Source organism: Pongo pygmaeus, chromosome 11 (assembly GCF_028885625.2).
Source record: "Pongo pygmaeus isolate AG05252 chromosome 11, NHGRI_mPonPyg2-v2.0_pri, whole genome shotgun sequence".
NCBI lineage: Eukaryota > Metazoa > Chordata > Mammalia > Primates > Hominidae > Pongo > Pongo pygmaeus.
The window spans coordinates 140,914,483-140,926,249 of record NC_072384.2 but is presented as its reverse complement, the minus strand read 5'-3'; the positions used below and the strand labels follow the sequence as shown (position 1 = coordinate 140,926,249).

Genomic DNA, 11,767 nt, shown 5'->3' with positions numbered 1-11,767 from the left:
ACAGCTGCACAACACTGAGTGCATTTAATGTCACTGAACTGTCCACTTGCAAATGGGATCATTCATTTTGAAAAATCTGCCCCTTATCCAGCATTTGCTGAGACCCTTGTCCAGGCCTGTGCCTGGCTATGCAGTTGGGAAGGCAGGAGGAGGGAGTGAGGACCCCTTTGGCCTCCTCGTGTGACTGCCCTGTGGACAGCCCTGACTGGTCTCTGGCCCCTGCAGCGAAGGCACGAGCAGCTTCAGTGCACGGTGGTGCCTTCTATCCTCGGCACGGCCTCCTGGCTCTGTTTCTAGAAGCCACCAAAGGTCACTGTATCCCCCATTCCCAGCCCTGAATCAAACCAAGCCTGCCCCACTTGGCTCATCTTTCTGAAGCCCCCTCGGCTTGCTGGGCCTGGGTCTGGGTGTTGCTTCCCCCCGGAGGCCTCTGCTCTCCCTGGGAAACACCGTGGGAGAGCGGCCAACAATGGGCTTCTATCTCTGGGTGAGAAACCAGATCTGGCTCAGCTCAGCATCCACCAGCACCTCATTCTTATCGCACCAGGCTGCCCAGCTAGTTCCACTTAGGATGAAACCTGACCTGCCCATGGCTGTCGGAGCCTTGCTGGCTTTGAAAATGAGAACTAGCAAATGGCACCAACTCCTTCAAAGCCCTGACAGGCAGCTTAGCTCCCTGGATCTTTCCCAAAAGCTTTCAGAGCCCCTGGGGGCAGGTGGCGGGACCCTGGAGACCTGCACGTGGGTATATGGGGAGCCTGCTGCCTCTGCCCGGTCAGTTGCACCTGCTGCAATCTCCAGTTTCCAGCCAAAGCCTCGGACAGAGTGTGTCTCAGAGCAGCAGGCCTTACTGCCACTCAGACAGGCTACTGGAGCCCTGGACCGGAGCCACAGCCGGCACCATGGCACCCAGTGTGGGGGAGTGCAGAACATGGACCACACCCCTAGCCCCTGGCTGGCAGTCCAGGGAGTAGTCTTCCTAGGAGGGCAGCCTGAAACTGAGCCCTGGAGACTGGGTCATCCCAGCAGGGTTAGGTCCTGCTTCCCCAGAACTCCCCACCATGCTTAGATCTTAGGATGGAGCACAGGTACCAAAGCCAGACCTGCTCAGCACAGCCTGGCCCCAGGGCATTAGGTCCAAAGCTCAGGCCACTGGAGAACAGAGCTGACCACAGCCTCCCTGGACACGGCCCCACAGCTCAGGGCCTCCCGTGACTCAGCCTGGTCCATGTCAGACCTTTTCAGGCTGGGGAGTGGCCCTTGCCTCACTGGGCAGTGAGGATGCTGAGATGCAGCTGGAGCAGTTCCTCCTGCTGACCATAGCTGGCCCTGGGCACTGCAGGCCTCCAGCTCAGTCTGCCGGGAGGGCAGAAGGACAGGCTTCCAGAAAGGGGCTCATCCTACATTGCCCTCCTGGCACACACCACTGTCCTGAAGAGCTGGCCAGCCTGAGCTCTGCAGGCCAAAGGAGTGGCTGGGCAGGAGCTGCCCACCCAGACCAAGTGACCACCCAGTCACCCCAGCCACAGTGGCTGCTTAGCTCACACCGAGGCTCTGCAAGGCCAGTCTTTAGCTGGAGTTGCACTAAACTCCTTCTGCTACTGCTCCCTGGCATGAAATCATCCGATCCAGGAGTCACAATAGGCCCTGATAAGGGCATTCACAGATGTGGAAAATACTAGAACAAAGTGTGGTTTCTGAAGCCCACGGTATCGTGGAAACTCCATGAAACACTAGCATGCTTAGCTAGGATATCTTGAAACCGCAGCAGCCTCACTACTGCCCGATTCCCCCTAGGGGCTCATCCAGCCTCTCCCCCCGTCCTCCATTAATCACAGCCACAGTCTAAGGGGATTACATTTTGACCAACACAAAATAGCACTCTCTGCTCAAAGTTAGACTATTCGGGCTAAAACCAATTCCCACCATAACTGATTACCGTCTGTTAATTAAATGATGACTCAAGGTAGTTAAGTTAAAAAGCAAGGCTACTGAAAGACGTGCTGGAGACCAGCCCCAAGGCCTACAACCCAGCACCTGCACCTCCCAGCACTCAGCGCTGAGGTCAGGAGGAGTGTTGGGGCCTTGCCATCCCGCCTGACTTAGGTCCCATTTTGTCCTCCTTGGAGCACCTTGTCCTAGAGGCTGAGGTGAAGGCTGCCCCTGCCCCAAGCAGACCCCATTGCCAGCGGTGAGGTCCCTGCCTGTCTCCTGCCCTGGCCTGGGTCTATTTGTCTCAGGGTCCTATCGTGAGACATAAGGCCTGGCCCTGGGAGGCACCCAGGAAATGAGACAGGGAGGAGGGGAGGGCTGGGGAGAGAGAACAGGGGAAGAGGGAGAGGGAGGAGGAACGGGGAGAAAGAGAAGGAAGGGGAAAGGAGAGGCCGGGGGCCTGGTGCTGGAACCCACAGCAAGGCTGAGACCCTCTGTTCAGATTGGGAGTCAATGCCCAGCTGCTGGGGTGAAGGCTGAGGGCTGTGGGGGGCCATGTGCTCACTACAGAAACCAAAGCGATGCTGAAGTACAGGGCAGAACTCACAGGGCCCGTCTGCTCTGCTCTCTTTTCAGAGTAATCACCCTTAACAATGAGGTTTTCTCTTTTTTTCTGACACATTTGCATATGTTTAAGATTGTGTGCATATAAATATAACCTTAGTTTAACACATATATATGCTGGCTTTTCAAGGTAATAATGTGTTTTAGAGATGTGTGTCAGAATAGAAGGAACTCATTCATTTCAGCCCCCACATGTGGATCATGATGTATTTCCCTATGTGTATCAGTAGTGCTGCACTATTGAAAAGGATTGACTTTTGTTGCTTCCCATGCACCCTTTGATGTAAGCTCTGTCCATGGTCAGTCCAATGAGGTTGAGGATTTTGTCTGTTTTGCTCACAGCTGTGTCTCCAAGGTAATGCCCGACTGGTCACAGCCACAGCAAACTGTGGAATGTGTGTGTCCACAAATATTCCTAAAATGGAGTGTCTGGGTCCATAGCCATGTCAGCAGGACATGGATCATTTGGACAGAAATTGTGCCATTGCCTCTCCGGGCTGTGCACCCTCATGCTTCTGATAGGACCAGGCATCCCATCCCAACACCCTTGGCCTCCATACTCCTGCCCCTGCTGCCCACCGTCACCTCACCTGCGTCCCCTGCTCCCTGGCCAGCCCAGCATCTCTGGATGATCCCGGCCTCCATGCTCCTGCCCCTGCCGCCCTCTGTCTCCTCCCCTGTGTCCCCTGCTCCCTGGCCAGCCCAGTATCTGTGGATGATCACTGGACACTGGATGCCTGCCTCACTTTCCTTTGAGCCATTGGTCTTTGCTTAGAGACGTGATGGGCTTATGCATTCCAGATGCGAATCTTTTGTGTTTAATGTCACAAATATTTCCTTGCCTGCTGCCTCACTTGTCTTTTCACCTGAAATATTCACTTTGAAGAGATCTTTCAGCCTCCGTAAGTTGTTAAGATTCAAGAGGTGTAGAGGTCTGTCAATATTTCCCTCAGCGTGTCTGGGTTCAGAGCTGGTGGCAGCGGACGTCTCCTCCCAAGGACACGGGGCATTTTCTGGGCAGACGTGGCTTGTGTTCCCTGGGCTTTGTGCCTGTGGAAGATTCCGGGCTTGGCAGTGGCTTGGCGACCCCCTGAAGCTCACTTCATTCCTTCCCTCCTTCTGCCTTCACACTCAGAGTCACCACAGAGGCCCATGTTCCACCGTGTGGCCGTGCTGTGTTCCCTGCCAAATCCTCACCGTGGTCTTTATGTCACGAAACAAGCTCACCCTCGGCCTCTCGCACTGTTGTCGTGGGGAGTTCCGAGCCCCACCCCCAGGGCTAGGCTCTGAGCAGCTGACCATGGGAAGCCCAGTGAGGAGCTACAGTGAAGCCCTCCCGTCTGTGGGGAAAGGCCCGAGTCTGACCTTGGAGGGGCCAGTGATGGACCCTCGACGCCTCCAGGGTGTGGTGGCCGAGACAGGCTCGTCCCCCAGCCCAGTTCCTACTGGAAGCAAAAAGGCTTAGCTGGAGGGCACAGGGCCGGGGAGAGCCAGGGGGCTCCTGCTCACATGCCCCAGAGGGGACTGGGAGCCCTTCCTTCCCCTGCCTGCGCTCTTGGTGGGGAGGTGGGCAGGCCACTGGACCTCAGCCTGGCTCACTCAGGCTGCAAGTGGCTCTAGCCGGAGGGGCGACGTGACTGGGGCCTGTGGGCAGCCACTCCATGGGGCCTGCTGGACTCGGGACTCGGGGATCGAGAAGAGGAATTGGGTCACCCTGAGACATCAGCCTGGGCTGAGGGGGCCCCAGAGGCAGGACCTGGCCAGGCCTTCCGCCCGTGGGCTCCAGCTGGCCAGAGCCAGGCCGGGTATGTGAGGCTCGTGGAGAGCAGGGGGCCGTCTCACCAGGCCCTCCGTTTCCCAGCTTGGGGCACAGCTGTTCCAGCTATTCCACACCATCCAGCATCCGAGGGCCTGTAGATGCTGCGGACCCGGTCCAAATGCCAGAGCCGTGGCAACAGAGGCTCCAGCTGTGACAGATGACAGGGGGCCGGAGGGGGCTCAGGCAGGCTACGGCCATTCCCTGGCCACTGTGCAGCAGCTCCCTCCTCACATGGCCGGCCGGGAGCCCCTCCACTGGCCAGTCAGTTCAGAGAGGACAACGGCCCCCACCCCTTCAGAACCTGAGTTCCTGGGGCCCCTCCTGACCCCCCACACCCGACTGCAGCACCTTAGTAAAGGCCCTGCTCCTATCACTCCGGGCAGGGCTACGTGTTTCCTCCTGGAACCCCAGGAGGGAAGGACCTCAGCTCACCCCACCCGTCAGCCCGCCCGCGCCGTGGCTCCGCCTGCGTGGAGATCGGATCTCTGGCCTCCTGCCTCCAGGGCGCTTGCCACCCAAGCATTCGGTAATGAACTTGGATGAAAAGTAAAAACCTTGGCAGCCAAGCCTAGGGGGCTCATCTCTTAATTAAGAAAGTGCTATTCTCTGGCAAAAAGGAGCAAGTGAGCGAAATTACTCAAGTTTAACCCTAGCAAACCATTGTCTTGTGTGTCCACAGAAGCAAGGCTGAAGAGGCCATTGGGGTGATGATATTTTCCGTTTCTGGTCTTTTTTTTTTTTTAACAAGTAAGATAAACCTCTCAGACTGCGTCCTCTCCCTCTTCCTCTCCCAGAGGAACAGAAGAATGGTCATCAGTGGCGAATGGCACTTGCAGGGAAGCAATACAGATGACGGCTCCTGCTCAGGAGGGAATGCTGGGCCTGCTCCTTGCGGCTTCGGTGCTCAGAGAAACTTCTCTAGGAACGAGCTATCCAAATGATCCCAGAATGCATAGTCTTTCCGTTTCTAGTCTTCTTCTTCTTTTTTTTTTTTTTTCGAGACAGACTCTTGCTCTGTCACCCAGGATGGAGTGCAATAGTATAATCTCAGCTCACTGCAACCTCCGCCTCCCGGGTTCAAGTGATTCTCCTGCCTCAGCATCCGGAGTAGCTGGGATTACAGGTGCACACCACCACATCTGGCTAATTTTCTGTTTTTAGTAGAGATGGAGTTTCACCATGTTGTCCAGTCTGGTCTTGAACTCCTGACCTCAGGTGATCCGCCTACCTCAGCCTCCCAAAGTGCTGGGATTACAGGTGTGAGCCATGGTGCCTGGCCAGTTTCTAGTCTTTTAAAATAACTGCTGATCTTTTTTTGTTGTCTTGAAATAAAAATCAACTATACTTTAATGAAAACATTTGGTCAACTAGAAAAAGTTCCATTGGATTCTTGGATTCAGTTGCTCATTGGTCCTTAAAACCAAGAAGCCCTGCCTGGCTGGGCCAACGGAGCTGCAGGTTGTACTGGGCGGCGCCTTGCCCATGGCTGCACATGGGCCTGAAGGGGACTTTGCTGTCCCTGCCGAAAACACATTTAAAAACCTTCCTTACTGTGCCAGGGTTCCCATCTGTCTGTGCCTTTCAGTTTCTGCCATCTCAGAGTGGGCATCCCAGTGGCTTGCCCGCCCCTGTGGACACCAGCCGGCCTCCCAGTGGCCTCTCGGTGGCTCAGGCTCATCCCAGGCCTCAGAACACATGAGGCTGGAAAAGCAATCCCCACCGCCCACTCCCCTGCTCAGGTGGCTTTTACAGCCCTCGTCACCTTGGCCTGTCGGGGGCAGCAGGGCAGGCCCTGGATGTAGGTCATGCTGTTGGCATGGGGAGGACCAAGCCCCATCCCCAAGGCCAGGCTCTGAGTAGCTGACCATGGGGAGCCTGCGGAGGAGCTAATCTGAAGTGTTCACTGGAAGCCCACACAGGCTGGGTGGGGGCTGAGGGAGGAGCTGGGGCTGGACCAGGCCTGGGGCTGGAGTTGGAGGTGGTGGGTCAGGTGCCGCATTGTTCAAATGGATGTCGGGCAGTGGCTGATGCAGCCTCAGGGCATGTTTTCCTCCAAGTTGGCAGCCCCTGGGTCCCTCAGACATCGACACTGTGCTGTTCCAAGTGCAGATCGCTCCCATGCAGTGGATCTGGCCTGGGCTGGATGTGCAATCTGCCTGGGAGCGCTTGAAACCTGGACGGGCTGAGCCAGGCCGGCTGGGGCTGGGACTCAGGGGTCAGCAGCTTGTTCTAAGCTTCCCAGATGACCCCAGTGTGCAGCCAGGGCTGAGCACCCCTGTCCTGAGGCTGCTGAGCCGGCGGTGGTGCTGGGTGCCCCTCGGTGGCAGACCAGGCTGGCTGCAGTGGGGAGGCCCACTGAGCGCCTCTGATGGAAGGTGGAGGTACTCCCATGTGTCACCCCTTCCATGGGCTCCCCAACTCTCACACTTTCACACTTCCCTACACCCCACATCCATCTTTCAAGGCTTTGGTCAGCGCCAGGAAGACTTACTTGTCTGACCACATGCAGCGCTTCATGATTCTCCTCTGCATTCATCCCTCTCGGGTGCCGGCGTGTTCTGCTGTGGGCAGCTGCTGTGTGCGGGATGGGGCTGCTCAGGGAATGGCTGCTCACACCTGCCCCAAGAGGGAGGGAATCCAATAGATGCTGCTGACCGTCCTCAGCGCACACGGTCACCGCTGACCGTCCCTGGCACACACGGTCACCGCTGACCGTCCCTGGCACACACGGTCACCGCTGACCGTCCCTGGCACACACGGTCACCGCTGACCGTCCCTGGCACACACGGTCACTGCTGTGTTACATGTCCCTGTCAACACCTGGGGTTCTTGGTTCTCATGCGGCCTCTGTCAGGGACCCCATGTGGCCTGTTTGTTGCATTTCTCTGATGGGTGGGGCATCTCCCAGAGCTGGAGGGGCAGGGACTCACTGGGCTGCCCAGAAAATTCCCCATTTCCAATCTGAAGTCTATTTGCTCAGATTAGATTCTTGACTTCTAACGAATAGAAACAATAAAAAGTAATAAAGAATAGAAATGGGGCTTTCAGACATCACGCTGCAGCCAAAGTCCCCTCCTGTTTCACTGAGGTTCTCAGCAGTGGCACTGCCAGCCTGCCCGCCCTCTCCCATCAATAGGCCAGCAGATGCTTGCAGAGGAGGCTTGCCCTGCTGCTAGGAGGCATAGAGACGAGCAGAAGCAGGGCTGTTGCCAGGGCACACTGCGGCTCCCTCACCAGTGTGGTGCAGGGTGCGGTGCCCACGTACAAGCTGCAACCCCCATGTTTCAGTCTGATGAGAACAGACCAAAAGCTATTGCTTTGTTCCCGATCTTGCTAGTATTCCCAATCTCTCAGGCACTTAATTCAAGCTATTTCCTTCCTCCCTTCACCCCTAGACACAGGCACAAACACACCCAGAGGCACAAGGAAGTGATGCTCTGGGACTTGTCCCTCTCTGCTGAGCAACACACAGCTCTGCCTGTGTGTTTTAATTAAATGCCCGGGACAAAGTATGAGTTCAGGTCAGAAACAAATGTACTCTGCAAGCACAACTGCAGGGTTTGTTGCTTCTGTTATTTCAAACTCAAAAAGATTAGCTTATTCTTTTTTCCAAGGGGAGGGGACTTCAGTGGAGTTTTTTCCTGGTTTTAGCAAAAATCAGTTGTTTTTAAATTGCTGGTGAGCCTTTTATGTTATTTTTATGAAATATATCACACATTCAAGAAGTGACATAAAGCACAGCGTCCGGCCCAGCGAATGTTCGCAAAGTGAATACATCCATGTAACCAGCACACAGGTAAAGGCAAAGCATTTCCAGTTTTCCAGAAACCTCCCTATGTTCTTAAAACTAACCCCTAATCTGATGTCCATCACCAAAGGTGAGTATTGCCTGTTTCAAAGCTTCTTATAAAGGGAATGACATGGAGTGTTTCATGCTGTGTTGAGCTTTTATTGTATCCTTCTCACTGTGCGTAGCTGCAGTTTGTGGAGTGTTTTGTGCTGTGTTGGACCTTTATTGTATCCTTCTCACTGTGGGTAGCTGCAGTTTGTGATTGTTCATGGCTGTATAGTATTCTGATGTGTGAATAGACCCAGCTGATGGATTCAGGCAACTCGATGGGTCCACAGGTGTTGGGGTAGTTAGCAGTTGGGGGTATTACATTTATGCTGTTATACACGTTATCAGCACACCTTTTGGCACATATATGGATGCATTTCTATTGGAAATATTTATATATTTATACGCATGCAATTTGTGCATCATAGAATATGAAAATATTCAGTTTTAAGAAAACCCTGCCAAAGTGTTTTCCAAAGCAGCTCTAACCATTTACATTCCCATCAATACTGTATGAGAATTTCGACTGCTCAGCATTCCCCCGTGGGTTCTGTTTGTTTGTTTAGTTAGAGCCATTCTGAAGTGTGGTGGTCTGAAGTTGCTCTTCCCTGGGGAGTGAGGATGCCAAGGACCTGTTCATAGGCTCATGAGCCCTGTGAGAGGCCCGGTTCTCAAAGCCATCTCTTCAGGTATTTTGCTCCTTCTTGTATTCAGTTGCCCGTCTTTCTGATTTCAAGTTCTTTTTATATTCTGGATTTGAGGCTTCAGTCAGGCATGTGTATTGCAAAAATCTTCTTCCACTCTGTAATTTGAATTTCACTGTTAATGGTGTCTTATGATGGAATAAATTGTAGAGCTGTAAGAATCGCCAGTGAGCCTTTTACAGTTAGTTTTAGATTCTGTGCATCAAAAGGGGGACCTTTGGAGACTTGGAAAGTCCAGGGTTCTGGACAGCACATGGAAAGGAGCGAGGCTCTGCAGCTGGAGGTGGCTTTGTGCCCACTGGGGCTGTTCACACGGTGGCCTTGGGGTGACATGAGGACCTAGTGAGACCAGGCCTCTGGCGTGCAGCATGGATGGCGAGGCTCTGAGGCAGGAAGCCAGTGCCCATGGGGGTCGCTGTGTGACTCTAGGGAGAGAAAATCAACTTGGCGGGACTTAAAGGATGGAGCACTTCACAGTGCTGGCGTCTCCTGCAGCTTGTCCTGTGACCTAGGAGTAGACAGTCCTCATCTCTGGGCCTCAGTTTCTCGACCTGCATAGCCAAGGCATTGACTCAGATCTCTGAGTGCCCTCCGATCTCCTGACCGAGGCTTGATCCTCCTTCCTTAGCCATCACTTCGGGGCTACCAGTAGAACATGGCGATCCCAAGTGTGCCCGGGTCCCACTGCCCACAGCCAGCTCTCACTGGCTGAGCAGCCTGGGTGGGATCACTGACCTCTCTGTTCCTCAGCGTTCTAGGCTGTGACATGTAGGTGACAGCGGCCTACCCCACAGTTGGAAGTGCTCACTGCAGTAGCAGGGGCTGTGTCTTTGGGGATGGGAGCCACTCTACGGGAGTTAATGCCCCAGCTCTCTGAGGCCTGGTTTGGTATCACCATTCAATGTGATTTAAAACCATAGACTTATCCATCACTTGACTGGGAGTCTTTTAAGGGGAATTTTAAAAGTAACTCTCAATTTTGTGATGTTATCAAACTTTATGTGTTTCTTATTTCTCAGGAGCCATCTTTGGTAATTTATATGTTCCCAGAAAATTATTTAGTTTGTGTATATGGTAAAATTGCTTTCCACAAAATTATACACCAAAGTCTCTTGTAATTTTTTAAAAAAACTTCTAGGGGTACATAGCAAATGTATGTATTTATAGGACACATGAGATCTGTGGATACAGGCATGTATGTGTAATAATCACTCAGGGTAAATGGGGTATCCATCACCTCAAGCATTTATCCTTTCTCTGTGTTACAAACAACCTAATTACACTCTTTTAGTTATTTTTAAATGTACAACAAATTATTGTTCACTACAGTTACTCTGTTATGCTATCAAATACTAGACCTTATTCATTCTATTTCATTATATTTTTGTACCCATTAACCATCCCCACTGCCCCCTGCCACCCCCATTACCCTTCTCTGCCTTTGGTAACTATCATTCTACTCTCTATCTCCATTTGTTCAGTTTTATTAATTCTTGACTCCCACATATAAGTGAGAACATGCAGAGTTTGTCTTTCTGAGCCTGGCTTAATTCACTTAACATAATGATCTCAGTTCCAGCCACGTTGTAGCACATAACTGGATCTCATTCTTTTTTATGGCGGAATAGTACTCCACTGTGTATATGCACCACATTTTCTTTGTCTAGTCATCTGTTGATAGACACAGCTTTCTTCCACATTTTGGCCATGTGAGCAGTGCTGCAACAAACATGGAAGTGCAGATATCTCATGGATAGACTGATTTCTTTTGTTTTGGGCAGATACCTAGCGGTGGGATTGCTGGGTCTTATAGTTGTTCTACTTTTAGTTTTTTGGGAAACCTCCAAACTGTTCTCCATGGCGGCTGTTCTAATTTATATTCCCACCAACAGTGTACATGGCTTCCCTTTCCTCCACATCCTCTCCAGCACTTGTTATTGTTTATCTTTTGGATATAAACCACTTTAACTGGGGTGAGATATCACACTGTAGCTTTGGTTTGCATTTCTCTGATGATCAATGATATTGAGCACCTTTGCATAGACCTGCTTGCCATTTGTATGTCTCCTTTTGAGAAATGTATATTCAGATCTTTTCCCTGTTATTAGATTTCTTTTTCTGTTGAGTTGTTTGAGCTCTTTATATATTCTGGTTATCAATCCCTTGTTGGACGGGTAGTTTGCAAATATTTTCTCCCACTCTGTGGGTTGTCTCTTCACTGTGTTGATTGTTTCCCTTGTTGTGCAGAAGTCTTTTAGCTTGATGTGATCCCATTTGTCCATTTTTGCATTGTTGCCTGTGCTTGTGGGGTATTTCTCAAGAAATCTTTGCCCAGTCCAAGGTCCTGGAGAGTTTCCCTAATGTTTTCTTTCAGTAGTTGTATAGTTTTAGGTTTTAGATTAAGTCTTTAATCCGTTTTGTTTTGATTTTTTTATGTAGTGAGAGATAGAGGTCTATATTTTTTTTTCTTCTGGATCTGGATATCCAGTTTTCCCAGCATCATTTGTTGAAGAGACTGCCCTTTCCCCAACGTATGTGCTTGGCACCTTTGTCAAAAATGAGTTCACTGTAGATGTATGGATTTATTTTTGGTCCTCTATTCTGTTCCAAGTTCTATGTGTCTGTTTTTATGCCAGTATCACGGTCTTTGGGTTACTATAGCTCTGTCATAAAATTTGAATCCAGGTAATGGGATTCCTCCACTTTTATTCTTTTTGCTTAGGATAGCTTTGGCTATTTTGGGTCTTTTGTGGTTCCATATAAATTTTAGGATTATTGTTTCTATATACATGAGGAACATCATTAGTATTTTGAGAGAGACTGAATTGAATCTGCAGATTGCTTTGGGTA

General features: G+C 51.6%; 1 pseudogene; it reads right to left on the bottom strand.

Annotated features, from left to right (window-relative positions):
* Positions 1-5,131: 5,131 nt before the first annotated feature.
* LOC129032336 (small nucleolar RNA U3) lies at positions 5,132-5,335 on the bottom strand (annotated as a pseudogene).
* Positions 5,336-11,767: the final 6,432 nt, after the last annotated feature.